Source organism: Montipora foliosa, chromosome 3 (assembly GCF_036669935.1).
Source record: "Montipora foliosa isolate CH-2021 chromosome 3, ASM3666993v2, whole genome shotgun sequence".
Taxonomy (NCBI): domain Eukaryota; kingdom Metazoa; phylum Cnidaria; class Anthozoa; order Scleractinia; family Acroporidae; genus Montipora; species Montipora foliosa.
Genome location: NC_090871.1, coordinates 54,008,513 through 54,016,012, shown reverse-complemented (window position 1 = coordinate 54,016,012; position 7,500 = coordinate 54,008,513). Strand labels below are relative to the sequence as shown.

Here is a 7,500-nt window from a genome sequence, read left to right as displayed (position 1 = left end):
TAAAGTGTTGAAGAGAAGAGAGGTTTTTAAGGGTTTGGATGCCGTGCGAGCAGAAAAAAAAAAAAGAAACCTACTAGAGAATCTCCTCCATGGTCAGTTTTTTAAAGGCCGCGACAGATGTCAGAGAACATCGCAGATGGATTTGGCTATGTAGAGGCCAGTTAAAGAAAGAGACAGAAGGTTTGATAACTGCTGACCAAGACCAAGCCTTGAGAACGCACAGTATTAAAGCACGCATTGACAAGCAGAACATATCACTGACAGGTAGGTTATGTTGGGAGAGAGAGGAGACTGTGAGTCACATAGTAGCAGAGTATAAGATGCTGGCCCAAAACATTACCTTCCATGGAGGCACGACAAAGTGGCAGCTGTCATACACTGGAAGCTCTGTGAACGACTCAGATTTGAAAGGGGAGCAAAATGGTATGATCACAAGCCTCAGCCTGTGCTTGAATCAGAAGCGGTCAAGTTGCTGTAGGATTTTAAGATCCAGACAGACCATCGAATCGACTACAACAAACCAGATATTGTTGTTCTTGATAAGCAGTCAAGATCATGTCTTATAATAGAAGTAGCCTGCCCCTTCGACACCAGGGTCAAGAACAAGGAGCAACAGAAGGTTGAAAATTATCAAGACCTTAAGCAAGAAATTGGGCATGTGTGAACTGTCACGAAGTGAAGATTATTCCGATCGTCATTGGGTCTTTGGGGACTGTGCCTAACGGACTTCTTAAAGGTCTTGAGGCTTTAGAAATGACAAATGCATTTGATCTGTTACAGAAAGAGTGTCTGCTAGGCTCTGCAAGAATACTCAGGAAAGTCTTGGATACTTAATTGAACTGCATGGTTGATTGGTTGATATTAAAATGGAAATGGTGAAGGGTTTCCCAACAGTCTGGACACTTCAGGTCTCGGGAGGAGGCCAGATGCCCACATGGACTTTCAGGTGACAGAGAACGCTGTTATAAATCGATAATAAAACATACATTGCGCATATAGCATACAAGTGTGTTCATATGCGCATTACAAATTATAGACTGAACAGGGTAAGAGTAAGAAAGAATAACATCGACGTGAGTCAACAAACATAAAAAACTAAGAAGGTCTAAAAATAAGATCACTACTAACAACCATGTCATTTACAAGTTAATTTTAAAATGCACGTTTTTAAGAGCTCTTTTTAAAATGTAAAACTGTGAATTTGTCCGATCTCAGCTGGAGACTTTTGCATTCTTGGACTGAATACTTGAGTTGAGATTAAGTGCCGTTCATCCCGTTGTCTTATCCTGGTTTATGGGGAAAAAAGGAGTGGGAAAACGAAGTCTTACAAGTTAGAGCGTATCAAGACAGCGAGTATTCCACTACCTGAAGTCATTTGCGAGAGTCTAACGCGCAGTCAAGGCAAAACTGCTTTGTCGGTGGCGGCAAGAGAAAAGGGTTGAGATTGATCGAAGACTTTTGGTACAGAAGAAGGAACGAGTTGTCCAATTAAGCAACGAAGAGAAACTGAGAGAATGCCCCGAAGCTTTAGTTGTGAGGAACGAACGTAGGGTCGACATTAAGCGGTTTGGTCGTGGTTGCGGTTGTCTGCAAAATTGGACGGACAGAAGGACCTGAACATTCTACTAATTGTAAATATTTAGAATATAGTTATATTTAAATTCGATAGCCTGTGTAAATTCGCCCGCTCTCCTTAGATAGGAGGAGAGGAGCGTCCGTGATTTACCGGATCGTTCCGGAATAATTATGCATAAATTATTCAGTGATCTACACTGATCAACATTTACGTGGCTCACATTTCTTTGGAGCTAAATTTTCAAAATGGTGGTCAATGGAGTGGTCAAATTAATACATGTCAAATCATATTGGTATATTGGTTTTTGAGGAGAGGGGAAAACCAGAGTATCCGGAGAAAAACCTCTCGGAGCAGAATAGAGAACCAACAAACTCAACCCACATATGACGCCGGATCTGAGAATCGAACCCAGGCCATATTGGTGGGAGGCGAGTGCTCTCACCACTGCGCTATCCCCGATAAGCTGTTATCGTCCTTCCTTCCTTGCGATTACATTTAATGTTCCCAACCCATGACAACAAGTGTATGTTGTGTAGCAGACAACAGTTTGTAGGTTATTGGGGTAGGGAATGAAGCAATTGAAGAATGGTGGTTTTTTGCTTGGTGTGGCGTTTCCCGTCTTCTAAGTTCCTCGTTGTATGCGGAGGCGGGTTTTGCAGGCTTCTCCTTCTTCTCTTGTCATAGTGGCTTTTTCATAGTACATGACTTCAATCTTAGTTGGACGTTTTCGTCTCCCCGTTTTTTGAGTAAAAGTCTAGTCTCCCGGTCCACCCACGTTTTTCCGCGAACTTTTTTTGGAGCCGCCATTTTGAAGCACTTTAGTTTCGCGTCAGCGTACAATTTGAACTGTTCGTATTTAAAACTGAATTCAACTAAACATTGTTTAAACATGTTTAAGCGTTGGTGTGAACGGCGTATTATAAGTTTCCCGGCAAAGAGAGGTCGCGGCCCCTCTCCAAAGGGTTACAATCCCCAAGTCCATGATAACAAGTCGGTAATGCGAGGTTACAATCCTCGCCAAGGGGTTACAATCCCCAAGGCCACAATCCTCTCCAGGGGGACAGTTACAATCCCTCACATGAAAAGTCCTTACCTATCTAGGGTTGCGCCCCCTGGTTTCTATGGTAACCGTGCTTGATCAGAAGGCATACAACCCTAGTACGGTGAGTCTGTGGGGCGAAGGGTGACCCGCACGGGAACACTTCATTCCCACTCGTATTTTATGTCACAATATTGACTAGATCATTATTTGACAAAGTGCAAAGGGGGATTTAACCCTTCATATTAGAAGAGTGTCATTGACATGCAAACATTGCACGAGTCCATAGGTCATTAATCGTAACAAATCCACAGATAGTGTACAACTACCTAATTGCCAACGACATGTCCTGGGACATGCCATTGAGGCACCAGGTATGAAAAGAGGGAGGGAAGGGATGGAATTTGAGTGAAGATGCTTCTGATCTTAAGTGTTTTTTTCAATAAAGGCAGAACTGGAATTACAGTAGCAAAGGTCGGGCTAGACATACTAGTCCAAAAAAAGAGGCGCCTAGAATGTGATTGGATAATAAGGTGTATGGTGTGACTTACACGTCAGACAAGGTTGCTCTGTTAATAGACAATAGCCTTGGCTCAAATGCATATCCCTTGCAGAGGTCATAGTTGTCACATTTACTTTAATTTATGAAGGTTTATAAATTGGCTTGACTGGCAAGGGGATAACGGAAGAATTTTTCGAATGAACAATCTTTTGAATCGTGCTATTCACCTCGTGAACATTCGTCTGGAGCGCCCTTCGTTTCTTCAGCACTGACAAACAATTCCTAGAAATATACGCAGAATCGATTTCCAATTAACACTCCATAGACAACAATTCCACTCGTACTTTACAAGTAAAACCTCTTCGAGCATCCAAAAAATTTTTATCCGTATTTTTTACCAAGAACAAAGTGTACACGAATTCATTGTAAAATCGTTCACGGTGTCGATGTAAACGCAAGGTATTGGTTTAGAGAAATAAAAATAAAAGTATATGAAAACTCGTACGGTTTCAATAACGTAGTGATCAGGGGTAATAACGAATCAATAGTGTGGGGTGGCCTTAAAAGAGAATGAAATTCAAAATGTAACTAAACGAATCACTTTTATTGATATATCTATACAGAACACTTGCCTCACATTTTTGTTGAGCATTTAGCCGTTGCGTGACGACCTATTAACGGTTGCTTAGGAGGCTACAATGATTTTTGTCAATATTCGTCATTATTTGCGACTATTCATCACGATTCGCTACTATTCGTCAATATTCGTCACTATTCGCACTGTTCGCTATTCGCTATTCGTTATTCGGGTTTTCCAGACACCCATGGATTGACCTGGAGAAGGCTTTGCGTACCCCGGCCCCCCTCCCCCACCGCACCCACTTTGCTTTCTTCCCGTGAACCTTGACAAACCCGGAAGATGACCAGAACCAGGTTGCTTACCAGCGGTTTTCGTTAAAACAATGGTTTGCTGGGGCTGCTCAGTCTCAAGGGCTCAGAAAACCTTGGTTGTGGTCATTGTTATTTAAGGTTTTTCCACAAACCCGTGTCATTTCCGCGTTCGGTTTTGGCCGAAAACCTGCATTAGCTTGCCTTCTCCGGGACAGGTATAACTTGGAGACTATAACAGCAGACATCTAAAGGAAAGGTAAGAAGCTTTGATATCCTATTTTCGTTTTATTACCATTACACTGCTCTTTTATCGTGGTTTTCTTGTCCATGTCTCTATTTTTGTGACTAAGATGTCGAACGAATGCATTCCAAAACAAAACGCCTTCGATTTCCCATAAAGCTAAATATGAGCAGCTGCTACACCATGACGACAAATGCAAATGGCTGGTCTTTCATATACCGGATCTGAAGTAATTAGTGTCCATAAAAACAAGAACATAGCCAACATAACAATACCTAATTAGGAAGGCCTAATCGGAATAACGTTTCTTTTGTCCTACGCCATTTTAGTCCGGTATATGTAAGTCCACGCTCAAATGAATTTACATGCTTACGAGAGCTGCAACACTTACGTAAAATGCTGCGGAGAGTTGTCTTCGGGCCAGCAGAATTTAAAATTTTAAACTCTATCCTTAGTACAGCTACTGAGTCACCATCATGCCAAACTGCATTCCATGACAAGGAAACACCGAAGACACGCCGACGATATGCCAAAATTTAAAGGAATGTAGTCAAAAAAGGAAATATTCACGCCGAAGATCTTCGGCGTAACCTGAACAAAATGCACTGTAAGTGAATATAGTTCTACTTGAATTGCTTCAGTCGCCCAGAAATTTGTGAAAGGAGTTATTGCTGTCAACATCTCTTCCTGTCTTCGTGGACCTGCACAGGCACACAACCCTAAGGATGCGAGAGCGCGTGACGTCACGTTATTTTTAGACAGTTGTAACGGCCGATTTAACTGATCGAGGAAAATGTTCCATAATAACTTCAAATCGCGACGTGCCTTTGCGAGAATCAATTTGGACGCTTCGACTTCCCTTTGTCTATAACTTATCCAAAGATACGGCATTTAGAGAAGCTCTCAACGTTTCGGGATGGGATACGATCAGTTTAGATTTCAAATTTCAAATAGTTAAACTTTTATATAGAGTGAGTTAAGTCTCACTACCTGAGTTTCTAATTAATAACATTTTTATAAGGCGGGAATGCAGCTATTCACTAAGAGACCAAGAATCAATCACGATACCCAGATTCAATACTAGATTGTTAAAGGACTCACTAGCATATCACGGTTCAGTGCTTTGGAACTTTGTCAACCATTATGTCAAAAATGTAGGTAGTATCGACCCCAAGAAACTTCGTAGTCTACTCAGGAGAAATGATCACTTCAGGAGTTTTACCTTTACTGGTTTATCAGGTTCAACAGTTAAAAATAAATTAACTGATTATACGTACTTTTAAGTTGAGATGTAAAAATTTAAAAATTTAAATGTTAATGTTTTACTGTATTATAGCTTCTTACTTAGGATGTTTTTAGAAATGTAATTACTTTGTTAAGTACACGACGCCACAAGCTTTTTAGCTTTAAATCCTATCGTGTATAAAAAAAGATTCTATTCTATTCTATTCTATTCTATTCTCTTCCCTTCAGATCCGACGCGTGGTCACAAAAAATAGGGAGCTTTAGCAACGACAACGACGACGGCAACGAGAACGTGACAAATTTGCATACTTCAGGGGCACCCAGCGTCTATTTTCGGAAAATATCTGTTCGGAGGAAGATTTGAGATCTAGAATTTTTGGAACATTTGTTGTAAAATTTCTTGCTTGCCTGCCTCTCCTAGGATTTTCGAACTTCTAAAGAATGGTATAATTGCCCATTTTAACGGATTTTCACCCTAAAAGGTCACCTAGAATTTTTGGGAGCCCTTTTTCTGGCTGAAATTTTCGAAAAGGTAAGTTTTGTAGCATAAAAATATGACTATATCTACCTTTTAAAAACTAAAATACGTTTAACGATGCTATGTCTAAGTGGTTTTGAACTATACTCTCGTTGGGTGCCCCTGATACTTGGTGGGCAAAAGCAACAGTTTGCGCGCTCTGCACGCGCGTTTTTCATTTTTGTCTATTTCTTTGCCGTCGTCAGAAAAGCAACAACGTGAAATCACCAAATCTGAGGATTTATGGAGGACGTCAGCACCTGGAGATAAATTTTCATTTTCTCCCCAAAATTACGCGGCAGTAACACAAGGGTGAGGGGTATTTCGTGGTTAGGGTTATCTAAATCCGTAATAACTTGAGGAGCAAAATCAGTGGGGCACGTATTGTAGAAGTCGAGGACAAGCGGCGTAAGTGGACATGTTGTGACATCATACAGAACCTGCATCTCGTCATCCTCCATTTCAGGACCTATCTTTCCTTTAGATGCTTAACTACAGCTTATTGGCTCATTTCCATACTCGGCGTCACATGTGGGTTGAGTTTGTTGGTTCTCTTCTCTGCTCTGAGTGGTTTTCTCCGGCTCTGACTACGGTTTTTCCCTGTCCTCAAACCAAACCTATGATTTGATAGAGCGGCTTTGATATGACCTTGAAAAATAAACGTAAAAAACAGAACGTAAACAAAAACGCAAAGCATGTTGTGACATCATACAGAACCTGCATCTCGTCATCCTCCATTTCAGGACCTATCTTTCCTTTAGATGCTTAACTACAGCTTATTGGCTCAATGATAAACAAAACACCTCATTACCGATTTGATATCAAGATGGCACTCAAAACAGTCACAATTCGTCTGGAATGGGACGTATCGAGTGTTGAAAAGCCCATTCCAGTACCATACACCACCCTGGTCACAGAGGGAACTGTTCGCGTAGAACATGTTAAACAATAGTGCATATGGTTATGAGTCTACGTACTATTCTGGCCTGGGGCGCTTCATAACTGCTGTGAATGGAGTTCAGGGGGTATGTATTTAGACCTGTCTAAGAACAATTTCAGCAAAAGTAGAACATGGTGCATATTTTTTTTATGTTTGCCGTTGGCTCTGTCATAAACCAAAGAGTCGCGGAGCTTTGCCATTAATTTTACTGCTCTCTCACAACTGCTATTTGATCGCAATAATTTGTGGGCAACGTGAGCTCAAAAGAAAAGACATTTTCTTGGAGCTACAACCTTGCTCATTTCAGTCAAATGAAGATTAAGGCAACGCCTAGTTTCAATGATGGGTGTTACTTTTCGCACGCACTCATCTTTTGATTTTTTTCTTTTATTCTTTCCAAGATTGTATGGTTTGGAAAACTCTTTTTATGGACGAAGGCATGAGAAAGCAGACCATTAAGCTGTGATTGTGGCCCTAAAAGGATGTCGAGGCTTGTCCCAATTGCGGATGCTCAGGTATTCACCTTCATTTCTCTCATCAGGATCCAGA

The 7,500-nt window shown here is 41.1% G+C and overlaps 2 long non-coding RNA genes across 2 annotated transcripts in view; both read right to left on the bottom strand.

Annotated features, from left to right (window-relative positions):
- The window catches only part of LOC137997735 (uncharacterized), a 24,171-nt gene extending 18,459 nt beyond the window's left edge, over positions 1–5,712 (bottom strand). Inside the window, exon 1 of the long non-coding RNA XR_011122570.1 lies at positions 4,641–5,712. This is a non-coding gene — a long non-coding RNA (uncharacterized lncRNA). The remainder of the gene's footprint in view (positions 1–4,640) is intronic.
- An 847-nt stretch (positions 5,713–6,559) lies between these two features.
- Positions 6,560–7,500, bottom strand: part of LOC137997730 (uncharacterized) — a 10,532-nt gene continuing 9,591 nt past the window's right edge. The window contains exon 4 of the long non-coding RNA XR_011122565.1: positions 6,560–6,659. This is a non-coding gene — a long non-coding RNA (uncharacterized lncRNA). The remainder of the gene's footprint in view (positions 6,660–7,500) is intronic.